At 51.0% G+C, this 16,247-nt stretch overlaps 1 protein-coding gene across 1 annotated transcript in view; it reads right to left on the bottom strand.

Annotated features, from left to right (window-relative positions):
- Window positions 1-16,247, bottom strand: part of vwa8 (von Willebrand factor A domain containing 8) — a 625,928-nt gene that overhangs the window by 23,893 nt on the left and 585,788 nt on the right. The gene's annotated exons all lie outside the window — the stretch shown is intronic.

The raw sequence follows: 16,247 nt of genomic DNA, 5'->3' as shown, positions 1-16,247 counted from the left end.
TATGCTTCATCCGATGCCAGTGCTTATGTGGTTACATTGTATATGTTGTGTTGCCCTATTATGTATTTTCTTTTCTTCCCTTTTCTTCCCATGTACTTAATGATCTGTTGAGTTGCTCGCAGAAAAATACTTTTCACTGTACCTTGGTACACGTGACAATAAACAAATCCAATCCAATCCACTCATATTGCAACAAAAAAAAATCAAATTACAGCTATGAGGCCTGAGGCAATTAGAAAGTAACTTCACCTGGTGCCTCTGGGATTATGCTAGACATCCGAAAAACATCCAGAGATCACATGTTGTTCAGGTTCATCTCGGTGCAAGCTACCACTCTGAAATGGGCAATCACTCTGGCAAGGTTGGCGCAGTTATCTGACATGTCTGGATTTGTGAATGACGGAACTGTGAGGCCCAGTTTCAAAAGTGAATGAAACATAATGAAAGGGCTTTCCAATGAAAGACTTGGGAGACAATTATTGACCATTGGTTGGAAGTTTCCAATCGATTGGCACCTGCTGTTTAACAAACACTGGGGAGAGCAAAGCGATCACCATGAACATAGGAACAGGAGGAGGCCATTCAGCCGTCGAGCTTGCTCCGCTATTCAATAGAATCATTTAAAAAAAACAAATTCTCCTTTTTCACATTTTCATCCAAATTTAAACCCATCAATAAACAATCAACAATAACAAATACAATGTCAATCCCCTAGCCAACAATTCCCTCCTCCCACCAACCCCCAAACAATTTAAATACAACATCAAGGAAAAGGAATCAGGAATCGACCATCCACCCTCATACATAGTCATCAACAACAGACACAGTCCAAATACCTCCCCCGCAACCCCAAACACCCCTCATGATCGATGTCATCAAATTCTTGAAAGTGCATAATAAACAAAGCCCATGAATTGTGGAACCCTTCCATCCTTCTCAACTCAAACTTTACCTTCGCGAATGTTAAAAACTCACAATAGATCCCCTCGCTACACCAGGGTACAGGGTGGAGCGGCTGACCTCCACCCCAACAAGATCCGCCTTCGGGCGATCAGCGAGGCGAAGGCTAAAACATCTGCCTCCGCACCCGCTTCTAACCCCTGCTGATCCAATAGCCCGTATATGCCCCAACCACCCACTCAAAGAGCCGGCTCAAGCTCGCCTTTGTGAGGTCCGCCCTATACACCCTTCAGCTGTATCAGCTCCAACCTAGCACACAAAGTTGAGGCATTCACCCTCCGGAGCACCTCTCACCACAACCCTTACTCCATGCCCTCTCCCAGCTGCTCCTCCCACTTTGTCTTAATCCCCTCCAGCGGTGCCTTCTCTTCTCCCAGAATCGCCCAATAAATCACCGACACCACCCCCTTCTCCATTCCCCCTGTCGTCAGCACCTCCTCCCAACAGTGTGGAGGCCAGCGCCACCGGAAAGCTCTGTATCTCCTGAGCGAAATCCCACACCTGCATATACCTCCATATTTCCCCCTGCCCCAACCCATATTTCATCCCCAGCTCCTTCAGTCCCGCAAACCGGCCCCCCAGAAACAAATCCTTTAGTGCCCTAACTCCCTTTTCCTCCCATCTCCGAAAACCTTCATCCCACTTCCCTGGCTCAAATCTGTAATTTCCCCGAATCGGTATTTCCCTTGACCCTGCCCCCAGCCTAAAGTGCCGGCGCAACTACCTCCAGATTTTCAATGTCGCTACTACTCCGGACTCCCTGAGTATTTCCCCGAGGCCAACGGGAGCAGCGCTGTTGCTAACGCCCTCAGCCCTAACCCCCGCCACAGACTCTCCTCCATTCTAACCCACTGGGAGTCCCTCCCCTAACCCAGCTCCTCACCTTCTCAGCATTCGCCGCCCAGTAATAATATAGTAAAGTCGGAAGACCCAATCCCCCTGACTGCCGTCCTCTCTGCAACAACACCTTCCTAATCCTGACCACCTTCCCCCCCTCCTCCCCTATATAAACGAGGTAATCATCTTTTCAATCTCCTTAAAAAAAGCCTTTGGCAGGAAGATCGGCAGGCACTGAAAAATAAACAAGAATCGCGGCAACACGTTTATTTTAATTGCCTGTACCCAACCTGCCAGCGACAGAGCAAGACCATCCCACCTTGTCAGATCTGTTTTCACCCTCCCCACCAAACTAGTAATGTTATATCTACGGAGCCGCCCCCCCCATCCCGTGCCACCTGCACCCCCAGATAGCTAAAGTGAGTCCTCGCCCTGCGGAATGGTAGCCCCCCCCCCCACCCCTGGCCGAGACACCACATAATATTCACTTTTCTCTCAATTAAGTTTATATCCTGAAAAAGACCCAAATACCCGAAGCAATTCAAATATGCCTCCCATCGACGCACTCGGTTCCGCTACATACAACAGCAAGTCGTCCGCATACAAAGATACCCGATGCTCTATCCCCTCCCCCGCCCCAGCACTATCCCTTTCCACACCTCCAAACACCTCAACGCGATGGCCAACTGCTCAATCGCGAGTGCAAACAGCAGGAGGGCACACAGGACATCCCTGCCTGGACCATGGTGCAGAGCAAAATATCCCGAATTCATGTTATTTGTGCGGACACTCGCCCTTGGCTCCCTATACAGCAGCCTTACCCAATCTACAAATCGTGGCCCAATCCCAAACCGCTCCAGAACTGCCATCAAATACCCTCACTCTACTCGGTCAAACGCCTTCTCGGCGTCCAATGCCACAACCACCTCTGTCTCCCTCCCCTCCGCCGGTGCCATAACCACATTCAATACCCTCCTAATGTTCGAAAAGAGCTGCCTCCCCTTCACAAACCCCGCCTGATCTTCCCCTATCACCTTTGGGTGGCACTGCTCCAACCTACCCACCGATACCTTCCCCAACACCTTTGCGTCCACATTCAAAAGTGATATGGGTCTATACGACCCACATTCTGTCGGATCCTTACCTTCTTGAGCAACAGGGACATCGATGCCTGCCCCAAAGTCTGTGGCAACACCCCCTTTCCCTATCGCCTCCTCAAACACCCCACCATCAGTGGCGCCAATCTATCTTTCAATTTTTTGTAATACTCCACCGGAAACCCATCAGCCCTGCTACCTTCCCCGACTGCATCCTCCCAATCGCACCTTTTATCTCCTGCTCCGTTATCACCTCATCCAATATGGCCCTGTTCTCATCCCCCAACCTCGAGTATTCCAAACCATCCAGGAATTCCTGCATCTCCCGTTCCCAGACAGGGTGAAGTTGCTGAACACAGCGGGTCTGGTGGCCTGAAGTGCATATGTTTTAATGCAAGACGTATTACGGGTAAGGCAGATGAACTTAGAGCTTGGATTAGTACTTGGAACTATGATGTTGTTGCCATTACCGAGATCTGGCTGAGGGAAGGGCAGGATTGGCAGCTAAACGTTCCAGGATTTAGATGTTTCAGGCGGGATCGAGGGGGATGTAAAAGGGGTGGCGGAGTTTTGCTACTGGTTAGGGAGAATATCACAGCTGTACTACGGGAGGACACCTCAGAGGGCAGTGAGGCTATATGGGTAGAGATCAGGAATAAGAAGGGTGCAGTCACAATGTTGGGGGTTTACTACAGGCCTCCCAACAGCCAGCGGGAGATAGAGGAGCAGATAGGTAGACAGATTTTGGAAAAGAGTAAAAACAACAGGGTTGTTGTGATGGGAGACTTCAACTTCCCCAATATTGACTGGGACTCACTTAGTGCCAGGGGCTTAGACGAGGCGGAGTTTGTAAGGAGCATCCAGGAGGGCTTCTTAAATCAATATGTAGATAGTCCAACTAGGGAAGGGGCGGTACTGGACCTGGTATTGGGGAATGAGCCCGGCCAGGTGACAGAAGTTTCAGTAGGCGAGCATTTCGCGAACAGTGACCACAATTCAGTAAGTTTTAAAGTGCTGGTGGACAAGGATAAGAGTGGTCCTAGGGTGAATGTGCTAAATTGGGGGAAGGCTAATTATAACAATATTCGGCAGGAACTGCAGAACCTAGATTGGGGGCGGATGTTTGAGGGCAAATCAACATCTGACATGTGGGAGGCTTTCAAATAATAAAAGCTAATTACTGCGGATGCTGGAATCTGAAACGAAATAGAAATTGCTGGAAAATCTCAGCAAGTCTGGCAGCATCTGTAGGGAGAGAAAAGAGCTAACGTTTCGAGTTCGATGACTCTGTGTCAAAGCTTTGTCAAATTCCTTTCAAATGTCAGTTGAAAGGAATTCAGGACCGGCATGTTCCTGTGCGGAAGAAGGATAAATAAGGGCAAATTTCAGGAACCTTGGATAACGAGAGCTATTGTAGGCCTCGTCAAAAAGAAAAAGGAGACATTTGTCAGGGCTAGAAGGCTGGGAACAGATGAAGCCTGTGTGGAATATAAGGAAAGTAGGAAGGAACTTAAGCAAGGAGTCAGGAGGGCTAGAAGGGGTCACGAAAAGTCATTGGCAAATAGGGTGAAGGAAAATCCCAAGGCTATTTACATGTACATAAAAAGCAAGAGGGTAGCCAGGAAAAGGGTGGGCCCACTGAAGGACAGGCGAGGGAATCTATGTGTGGAGCCAGAGGAAATGGGCGAGATACTAAATGAATACTTTGCATCAGTATTCACCAAAGAGAAGGAATTGGTAGATGTTGAGTCTGGGGAAGGGTGTGTACATAGCCCTGGGTCACATGGAGATCCAAAAAGACGAGGTGTTGGGCGTCTTAAAAAATATTAAGGTAGATAAGTCCCCAGGGCCTGATGGGATCTACCCCAGAATACCGAAGGAGGCTAGAGAGGAAATTGCTGAGGCCTTGACAGAAATCTTTGGATCCTCACTGTCTTCAGGTGATGTCCCAGAGGACTGGAGAACAGCCAATGTTGTTCCTTTGTTTAAGAAGGGTAGCAAGGATAATCCAGGGAACTACAGGCCAGTGAGCCTTACGTCAGTGGTAGGGAAATTACTGGAGAGAATTCTTCGAGACAGGATCTACTCCCATTTGGAAGCAAATGGACGTATTAGCAAGAGGCAGTACGGTTTTGTAAAGGGGAGGTCGTGTCTCACTAACTTGATAGAGTTTTCGAGGAGGTCACAAAGATGACTGATGCAGGTAGGGCAGTGGATGTTGTCTATATGGACTTCAGTAAGGCCTTTTACAAGGTCTTGGTACAAAAGGTGAAGTCACACGGGATCAGGGGTGAGCTGGCAAGATGGATACAGAACTGGCTCGGTCATAGAAGGCAGAGAGTAGCAATGGAAGGGTGCTTTTCTGATTGGAGGGCTGCGACGAGTGGTGTTCCGCAGGGATCAGTGCTGGGACCGTTACTGTTCGTAGTATATATAAATGATTTGGAGGAAAATGTAACTGGTCTGATTAGTAAGTTTGCAGACGACACAAAGGTTGGTGGAATTGCAGATAGCGATGAGGACTGTCAGAGGATACAGCAGGATTTAGATCGTTTGGAGACTTGGGTGGAGAGATGGCAGATGGAGGTTAATCCGGACAAATGTGAGGTAATGCATTTAGGAAGGTCAAATGCAGGTAGGGAATATACAGTGAATGGTAGAACCCTCAAGAGTATTGACAGCGAGAGGGATCTAGGTGTACAGGTCCACAGGTCACTGAAAGGGGCAACACAGGTGGAGAAGGTAGTCAAGAAAGCATATGGCATGCTTGCCTTTATCGGCCGGGGCACTGACTATAAAAATTGGCAAGTCATGTTGCAGCTGTACAGAACCTTAGTTAGGCCACATTTGGAGTATGGTGTTCAATTCTGGTCGCCACACTACCAGAAGGATGTGGAGGCTTTAGAGAGGGTGCAGAAGAGATTTACCAGGATCTTGCCTGGTATGGAGGGCATTAGCTATGAGGAGCAGTTGAATAAACTCGGTTTGTTCTCATTGGAACGACGGAGGTTGAGGGCCGACCTGATAGAGGTCTACAAAATTATGAGGGGCATAGACAGAGTGGATAATCAGAGGCTTTTTCCCAGGGTAGAGGGGTCAATTACTAGGGGGCATAGGTTTAAGGTGCGAGGGGCAAGGTTTAGAGGAGATGTACGAGGCAAGTTTTTTACACAGAGGGTAGTGGGTGCCTGGAACTCGCTGCCGGAGGAGGTGGTGGAAGCAGGGACGATAGTGACGTTTAAGGGACATCTTGACAAATACATGAATAAGGTGGGAATAGAGGGATATGGACACCGGAAGTGCAGAAGATTTTAGTTTTGACGGGCAGCATGGTCGGCACAGGCTTGGAGGGCCGAAGGGCCTGTTCCTGTGCTGTACTTTTCTTTGTTCTTTGTTAGATGCGTCAGCACCCTTGATTTCTTGACTGGGGCGCCCATCCCCTCACGTTCCACGTGACTATTCTATCGTAACTATGTCTCTCACCCCCCTCCCTTCTTATCCACCATCATCGTAACACCGGGGCCTGCCCAATGAGCCTGACCCATCCCTATCCATTGTTTTTAAAAAAAATATTTCTTTTTTATTCTACATTTTCACATTTTCCTTCAAACATTTACACCACACCCACAAACAGTAAATGGTAACAAATACAAAATCAATCCCCTTAACAATACCAATGATCCCATCCTCCCACCACCCCAAACAACGGCCCACCTGTCAATATATGCACCCAATAAACCAAACCCTCCCACGGTGGAAACAGAAAACAAAGGAGAAAAAGAAAAAGGAGTCCGGGACCGCCCATGGTCACCATTGACCTATAGAGTCCACTCCCCCCTCCCCCCCCTACACTCAACGCCATCCAACCTCTGAAAGAGTACCGTACATGATACCCAAGAGTTGTACAACGCCCACCCCCCCCACCCCCCCAGTCTCCAGCTCCTCCTGTCCACTGCCTCTTGTAAAACTCCTCCTCCCAACCACGGTTCCTTCCCCCCAACTTTCCACCCCGGCTAGTCAACTCGGACCCTGTTCTGCCAGGCTCCGATGGCCACAGCCCCTCCCCCACCTCACTCCCGTTCACTGGCCAGCTCAAACCGGCCAGCGTGGAGGCCCCCGCCCGGGTCCTTTTCCCCCTTGCCCGGCCCTAGGAAAGCCCAGAGATCCCCTTTTAGCACACACACCCCGCATATCCACCTACACACCAAAGAGCCCTCATTTCGAGTGAAAGTCCCATCCCTTCCCTTGTCCAAATATATACAACATTGGCTCCTTTAGCCCCTACACCCGCACGCAGTAAAACAAAAAAAGAAGAAAATACAGTCATGAGGTTACATCGGCACATGGCCATTTCTCAATTTGTCCGTTCTGCCACAGTCCTTCTGCCTTCGCAAACTCCTCCGCTGCTTCCACCGTTCCAAAATAAAAGTCCCTGAGCTTATAAGTCACCCTCAGCTTCGCTGGATATACAATGCCGCACTGCACCTTGCTAATGTACAGTGCCCTCTTCGCCCGGTTGAAGGCAGCCCGTCTCCTCGCCTGCTCCACCGTAAAGTCCTGGTATACACGTATACCAGCTCCAGCCCACTGCACCACCCGCTTCTGCTTGGCCCAGCTCAGGACCTTCTCCTTCACACTGTACCTACGGAAGCACAGAGTCACTGCCCTTGGCGGCTCACTCGCCTTTGGTACAGGCCTCCACGACCGATGAGCCCGATCCAGTTCATATCGGGAGGGATTCTCCCCCTCCCCCAATAGTTTTGCCAGCATTGCGGCAAAATACTCAGTCGGCTTCGGTCCTTCAACTCCTTCAGGCAGCCCCACAATCCTCAATTTCTGTCGCCTGGATCTGTTTTCCAGGTCTTCCATTTTTCCTCGCAGATCCTTGTTCATGTCCATCATCTTCCGCATCTCCTTCCCCATCGTGGCAAGTTGATCACCGTGCTGCAATAACGTCTCCTCCACTTCCTTCAGCGCCTCCCCTTGCTCTCGCACCTCCGCCACTGCGCTCGCCACCGCAGTCATCACCGGGGAAATCGCCTCCTCCACCAGCGCACTCAAAACCTCCCTCATCTCCTTCCTCACCGTCTCCATGCATTTTGCAAACTGCCTTTCGAATTCCGCAGCCATCACCTTAGTTATTCCTTCAGCCGTAAGCACTGCAGCCTACCCCTATCCATTGTTAACATCAAACCCCCTCCCCCCTTGCATTTCCTCTCGAAAAACCCTCACCCAGTATCGATCTCTTTTCCCCTTCACACCTCATAGGCCAATCGAAATGTGCTCGCCAGGCTCCAATGTCCGCAGCCCCTCCCCCCACCTCACCCCCGTTCACTAGCCGACTTAAGTTAGCTAGCGCGGGACCCCCACTCAAGGCTGGCCCTCTCCTCCCCTCCCGCCCTGTCCCAGGAAACACCATACGCAAACATATCAATAAAATAACATAAAACCATCGCAACAAAAATGACAACCAAAAAACTTGAACTCTATAACAGCATGAACTAAATAAAGAATGATGTAGATCAAAAAAAAACCTTTAAAACATTTCTACACTCTCTCAACTCCCCATTCGCAGTCCACAACCCCTCTTCAGTTCCAGCCTTCTGCCTTCACGAATGCCTCCGCCGCCTCCATCGTCTCAAAGTAGAAATCTCTGGCGTTGTAGGCCACCCTCAGCTTCGCTGGATACACCACACCAAATCGCACCCCACTGTTGTATAATGCCGTCTTAACTCGGCCGAAAGCCACTCGCCTCTTTGCCAGCTCCATTGTCAAGTCCTGGTATATGTGAACTCTAGCCCACTGCACCTCCCGCTTCTGTTTCGCCCAATTCAACACCTTCTTCTTCATGTGGTACTTGTGAAAGCAGACGATCACTGCCCTTGGCGGCTCATTTAACTTTGGCTTTGGCCTCAGCGGCCGATGGGCTCAGTCCAGTTCATACTGGGTCCTTACCCTCCCCCATCAATTCCGCCGACAGCTTGGCGAAGTACTCCGTCAGCCTCGAGCCCGCTACCCCTTCAGGCAAGCCCACAATCCTCACATTTTGACACCTCGAGCAGTTCTCCAGGTCCTCCAGCTTTGCTCGAAGCCCCTTATTGGCCTCGACCACCCTCCGCAGCTCATTCCCCCATCGAGGTGAGCTGATTGCTGTGCTGCGACATGGCCTCCTCCACTCCATTCACCTTTTCGCTCTGCTTCCTCACCTCGGCCGATTCCTTCGCCACAGCTACTCTCACCGGGACAACTGCCTCTTCCACCAACATCTTCAAAGCCACTGCCATCTCCTTCCTCAATGCCACCATGTGCTTCGCAAACTGTTTCTCCAGCTCCAAAGACATCACCTCAGTCATCCTCTCTGCGTAAACAGTGCGGCCCCACCCGGCAGCCCTGCCTCTGCCATCTTGCTAGTTCCCTGGCTGGCCCTCTCACTCTACAGTGAACACTCACTCCCTCCCTTCTTCCCGGCTTTTTTTCTTAATCCTTTTGACATTCTTTACCTTCCTTGTATATTACTTCATTCATCGTTCACAAATTGCTCCCAGGGCCGGACATTAAAATTCCTAAAAACACGTCTCAAGCAGGATCCACCCAGCATGCGACTTCCCCACTACATACCGCCACCGGAACCATTCAATACAATCATGGCTGATTGGACACTTCAATGCCTTTACCCTTACTATCCCCAAAACCCATTACATTGGGCACAATTCACCCAAAAAAATGACCAAGTGTCAGTTTAAGTGGGTTTCGCAGGGTGACTCCAGCTGGCTTTTTGGGTGAGGTTGAGATCTGTATTCACCCACACTTCATCATTTTTTAGGGGCTGGGGGAGTTTCTCGCTGGTGAATCCCACATTTAGAATTTGTTTCTGCAGTGGGAACTAGCCAGACCAACTCGTCCGAGATTGAGGCGCCATTTTGAAAGTGTGCCCCCAATCTCAATGTGAGCTTAATGGTCCCCAACACTCACCACCCATGGGCAGTACCCCCAACCCTCGACCCCCGAGGGCAACCTCCCCTCACCATCAATAGAAGTTAGCGTGTGCCGGCCCCCTCCACCGCAACTCCCCCCCCCCAACCACCCAGACACGAGGGTGACACTGCCTCACACCCATCCGTCCTCGTGGGCATCGCCCTCTCCCCCACACAAGTGAGCAGACCTTCTATCGGGTCACTGAGGGCCCACCACCTTAGAGACTCCCAACAAAGCCCCAACTTTCATGGTGCCCCTTCATTTTAAAAAAAAATGTAAAGTACCAAATTATTTTTTTTTCTAATTTAGAGGCTATTTAATGTAATTATGATGCCCTCGGAGGGTCAGGAGGTAGAAGTGGAGTTGGCAATGGGCACGGAGAAGGCTTTTGACTAAGTGGAGTGGTCGGTTCGGGTTTGGACAGGGGTTTGTGAATTGGGTTTGGCTGCTGTATAGGGCGGCGGTGGTGAAAGTCCGGACGAACCCGATGAGTTTGGGGTACTTTGGGTTACATCATGGGACGAGACAGGGGTGTCCGCTCTCCCCGCTGCTTTTCGCCTTGGCGATAGAGCCGTTGCCAATGGCGCTAGTCGTCGAGAGATTGGAAAGGGATCGAGCGGGTTGGGGCTGAGTATAATGTTGCGCTATATGCGGATGATTTGTTATTGTATGTCTCAGACCCGGTGGGCAACACTGGAGGGATTATGGAGATTTTGGGGGAATTTCTCCGTTTATCGGGGTGCAAATTGAACATGGTAAAGAGCGAGGTGTTCCCGATGAATGCTAGAGGGCAAGAGAGGAGGTTAGGGGAGTTGTCGGAGGACAGAATAGGGGAGGGTGTCAGATATTTCCAAGGGATTGATGGAAAGGGAGGACATTCCGGTGGAGGAGATTAAGTGCAAGTGGGAGGAGGAGCTGGGAGGGGAGGTGCGGGCTAGGACGTGGGCGGAGGCCTTATGGAGGGTGAACGTGTCCTCCTGTGAGGTTAAGACTCATCCAGTTTAAAGTGGTGCATAGGGCCCATATGAGGGTGGAGCAGGTTCTTTGTGGGAATTGGGGGGGGGGGGGAAGACATGTGTGGGCAGTGTGTTGGTGGGGGGGGGGGGGCGCGAATTACGTCCACATGTTCTGGGCGTCTCCAAGACTGAGGGGGTTCTGGCAAGGATTCTCGGATGTCATGTCCGAGGTTTTGGGTGTGGGGGTGGCCACGAGTATAGAGGTGGCGATATTTGGTGTGTTGGAAGATCTTGGGGGGGCCGATGTATTGGCCTTTGCCACCCTGTTAGCACGGAGGCGGATTCTGTTGCGTTGGCCGGATTCGGAGCCGTCAAAGGCAGGGGTGTGTGTGAGTGACCTGGCAGAATTCCTGTGGTTGGCGAAGGCCAAGTTCACTTTGCGGGGGTCAGAGGAGGGGTTCACCCGGAGGTGGAAACTGTTCATTGATTTCGTGAAGGAGGATTGAGGGGTCAGCAGGCTCTTGCTCCCCGTGGGAATACCCTTGGCCTACCTTCTGGGCGACTTTGTAACGCTGGTTAAAGAATGCTAATTTTAGCTGACATGGCACTGGCAATATGATGAACTCCTTTAGAAACAGAACTTCAAAGATGAAATCTTGACAAAAGGAGTGAGGCTGTTCTGTCAACTCAGTGTGTCACTGGGGGTCAGCTTCAATGAGAATAAGCAGTTAGGACTCTTCTGATGGGTCTCACACTGGAGTGAGCAGAGCACTGTGTCAAACAAACTAAAGACAGACAATAAATAGACATCAGAGGAAAAGAAAAACCTTTAGACACTAATCCATAGCCAAGGAATGCAACTAGAAACATTAAATCATACAATTTACAATTTTAAGATGCCTACAAAAGGGTAGTACATTTTCCAGCTATTGGTTGGTAACTTAATAGGAGGCACTCTATTAAATGGGCCAATTATTAAAACATTTCACTAACTCTTGAGCCTCTTTAACCTGAAGCAAATACCAAGGAATTAAATAGCCTTATTTGAATTACTTGAGAAACGCCTCGACTAGAAATTCCAGCTTTCAGGAGAGTTTGATATTAAAGCCCTTCCAGATGTTCTGTTCACATTCGAAATGGTGAATATTGCTCAGTAGGAATTGATAGTTCTGCTGGTTAATTTTAAGGCCGACGTTTGTAGTGAACAGTTTCTTAGAGAAACAATGGAATGCTGGAATGAGGCAACTCATGGGATGGCACTCTTCAATTCGAAATCTTTTCCCCTTTTGGTTAAGGAGGAAACGGGGGAATGACAGAGAAGGAGATCAGGTGAATTAGAGTCGAACCAAGTATATGAAGTGAAATGGAGAGAAAGAAAGATGGATTGAGAGAGGCAGACAAGAAAAAGAGAGAGGAAAGTAAGAAACAAAATCACAGAATTGTTAAGAGTGCAGAAGGAGACCATTTGGCCCATAATGTCTGTGCCAGCTCTCCAATCAGCAATACCTAGTGCCACTTCCCTGCCTTCTCGCCGTAACCCTTAAAGATACTAAAGTTAGTGTGTGCCGGCCCCCTCCACCGCAACTCCCCCCCCAACTACCCAGACACGAGGGTGACACTGCCTCGTTAGGTTCCAACACTTACAATGGCGAGTTTATTGAACAATTAATGTACAAATCCAACAAGCTCTTAAAAATAGTAAGGATGTTCAGAGTGAGATGCTATTTGCATGGAGTGGAGTAAATCAAGCAGCAGGTTCTTTCTTTGAACAGACTTGTCGATTTACACATGAATAATTTCAAACATCATTAACACACTTAAGTTTCCAACAAGATTTGGTCCTCTGATTTAAAGACTGATTACCAAATTGACAAAATATTTAAAAAGGTCCTAGTATATTCTACAGAATAATAATTATCAGGAGCAAAGGGTGAGGGGTCAAGGGACAAATAGTGGGGGGGCAGTTGGTGGGGGGCAGTCAGTAGGGGGACAGTATATCGGAGGGTCAGGTGTTGAAAACAAAGTGATCGAGGAACAATTGGTGGGGAGACAAACCCCCACAAACCCCCGTCCCCCCATCTCCCCACCAACCCCCGGCCCCCACAAACCCCCGCCCCCCACCAACCACTGTACCCCCCACATCCCAATCCTACTTCCCCACCCCATCATAACTTAGAACATAGAACATTACAGCGCAGTACAGGCCCTTCGGCCCGCGATGTTGCACCGACCTGTGAAACCACTCTAAAGCCCGTCTACACTATTCCCTTATCATCCATATGTCTATCCAATGACCATTTGAATACCCTTAGTGTTGGCGAGTCCACTACTGTTGCAGGCAGGGCATTCCACACCCTTACTACTCTGAGTAAAGAACCTACCTCTGACATCTGGCTTATATCTATCTCCCCTCAATTTAAAGTTATGTCCCCTCATGCTAGACATCACCATCCGAGGAAAAAGGCTCTCACTGTCCACCCTATCCGATCCTCTGATCATCTTGTATGCCTCAATTAAGTCACCTCTTAACCTTCTTCTCTCTAATCAAAACAGCCTCAAGTCCCTCAGCCTTTCTTCATAAGATCTTCCCTCCATACCAGGCAACATTCTGGTAAATCTCCCCTGCACCCTTTCCAATGCTTCCACATCCTTCCTATAATGCGGCGACCAGTATTGCGTGCATGCATTATAGGAAGGATGTGGATTGCACTGGAGCGAGTGCAGAGGCGATTCACCAGGATGTTGCCTGGGATAGAACATTTAAGTATGAAGAGAGGTGGGAGAGGTTTTGGTTGTTTTCTCTGGAGCAGAGAAACTTTAAAAAAAAAAATTTTTTTTTAAAAATTCTCCTCTTTCACATTTTCTCCCACATTTACACCCATCAACAATAAACATTAATTAGCAAGATATGTCAATCCCCATATTAACAACGATCACATCCGCCCACCAACCCCCAAACCTCAGCCCACATGTTTACATAAACAAATGACAAAAAGGAATCAGGGATTACCCATAGTCATCCTTTATATACACAGCCCCCCTCCCCCCCAACCCCCCCAACTAATGTTCGATGTTATCCAGTTCTTGAAAGTGCATAATAAATAGTGCCCATGACTTGTAGAACCCCTCCGAGCTTCCCCTCAGTTCGAACTTAACCTTCTCAAGGGTCAAGTATTCCAACAGGTCCCCCCGCCACGCCAGGGCACTGGGTGGAGAGGCTGCTCTCCATCCCAGCAGGATCCGCCTTCGGGCGATCAATGAGGCGAAGGCTATGATATCTGCCTCCGCTCCCGTTTCCAACCCTGGCTGGTCTGACACCCCGAATATGGCCTCCTGGGGACCCGGGTCCAGTTTCACACGCACCACCTTGGAAATTACCCTAAACACCTCCTTCCAGTACTCCCCTAGCTTTGGCCAGGACCAAAACATATGAACGTGATTCGCGGCCCCCCCCCCCGCAACGCTCGCACACATCCTCTACTCCTTCAAAAACCGGCTCATCCTCGCCCTCGTGAGGTGCGCTCTATATACCACCTTCAGCTGTATCAGCCCCAACCTCGCACATGAGGTGGAGGCATTCACTCTCCGGAGCACCTCACACCAGACCCCCTCCTCTATAACCTCTCCCAGCTCTTCCTCCCACTTTGCTTTGATCCCTTCCAGTGGTGCCTTATCCTCTTCCAGAATAGCTCCATACACCGCTGACACTGCCCCCTTCTCCAGTCCCCTTGTCGTCAACACCTCCTCCAGCAATGTGGAGGCCGGTTCCTCTGGGAAGCTCTGTATCTCCTTCCTGGCAAAATCCCGAACCTGCATGTACCTAAACACTTCTCCCTGCTCTAGCCCATACTTCGCTTCCAGCTCCCTCAATCCTGCAAACCGACCCCGAAGAAACAAATCTTTTAGCGTCTTAATCCCCTTCTCTTCCCATTTCCGAAAACTTCCATCCCACCTCCCTGGCTCAAATCTGTGGTTCCCCCAAATCGGCATTTCCCTTGACCCTAAACCCAACCCGAAGTGTTGGCGAAACTGCCTCCAGATTTTCAATGAAGCTATTATTACCGGACTCCTTGAATATTTCCCCGGAGTTATCGGGAGCGGCACTGTTGCTAGTGCCTTCAGCCCCGACCCCCTGCACAAACTCTCCTCCATTCTGACCCACTGAGAATCCACCCCTCTGACCCAGCTCCGCACTTTCTCCACATTCGCCGGAGCAGAGAAACTTGAGGGGCAACTTGATGAAGATGTACGAGATTATGAGGGGCATGGAAAGAGTGGACATGGGACAGTTGGTGGAGGGACAGTCTATCGGGGGGAGGGGGTCAGGTGGTGGAAGTAATGTGGCAGAGGAAAAGGTGGTGCGTGGACAGATAGTGGTGGGGACAGGTGTTGATGGGGGGGGGGCAGGTGCTGATGGGGGGGACAGGTGCTGATGGGGGGGACAGGTACTGATGGAGGGGCAGGTGCTGATGGGGGGGAGGTGCTGATGGGGGGGCAGGTGCTGATGGGGGGGCAGGTGCTGATGGGGGGGCAGGTGCTGATGGGGGGGCAGGTACTGATGGGGGACAGATAGTGGTGGGGGACAGATAGTGGTGGGGACAGATAGTGGTGGGGACAGGTGCTGATGGGGGACAGGTGCTGATGGGGGGGACAAGTACTGATGGGGGACAGGTGCTGATGGGGGACAGGTGCTGATGGGGGACAGGTGCTGATGGGGGACAGGTGCTGATGGGGCACAGGTGCTGATGGAGTGGGGGCAGGTGCTGATGGGGAGACAGTTGCTGATTGGGGGGGCCAGGTGCTGATGGGGGGGGGGGCAGGTGCTGATGGCGGGGCAGGGGCTGATGGGGGGGGACAGGTGCTGATGGGGGGGGACAGGTGCTGATGGGGGGGGGGACAGGTGCTGATGGGGGGGGGGGAGGACAGGTGCTGATGGGGGGGGGAAGGTGCTGATGGGGGGGGGGGGGGAGGACAGGTGCTGATGGGGGGGGAACAGGTGCTGATGGGGGGGACAGGTGCTGATGGGGGGGACAGGTGCTGATGGGGGGGACAGGTGCTGATGGGGGGGCAGGTGCTGACGGGGGGGGCAGGTGCTGATGGGGGGCGGGGCAGGTGCTGATGGGGGAGCCAGGTGCTGATGGGGGGGGCAGGTGCTCATGGGGGGGACAGGTGCTGATGGGGGGGGCAGGTGCTGATGGGGGGGCAGGTGCTCATGGGGGGGGCAGGTGCTGATGGGGGGCAGGTGCTGATGGGGGGACACGTGCTGATGGGGGGACAGGTGTTGATTGGGGGGGACAGGTGCTGATGGGGGGCAGGTGCTGATGGGGGGCAGGTGCTGATGGGAGGGAGAGGTGCTGATGGAGGGGACAGGTGCTGATGAGGGGGACAGAAGCTGATGGGGGGGACAGATGCTGATGGGGGG

The sequence above is a fragment of the Scyliorhinus torazame genome, chromosome 8 (assembly GCF_047496885.1).
Source record: "Scyliorhinus torazame isolate Kashiwa2021f chromosome 8, sScyTor2.1, whole genome shotgun sequence".
Lineage (NCBI taxonomy): Eukaryota > Metazoa > Chordata > Chondrichthyes > Carcharhiniformes > Scyliorhinidae > Scyliorhinus > Scyliorhinus torazame.
This window is presented reverse-complemented; position numbering and strand designations above follow the sequence as displayed.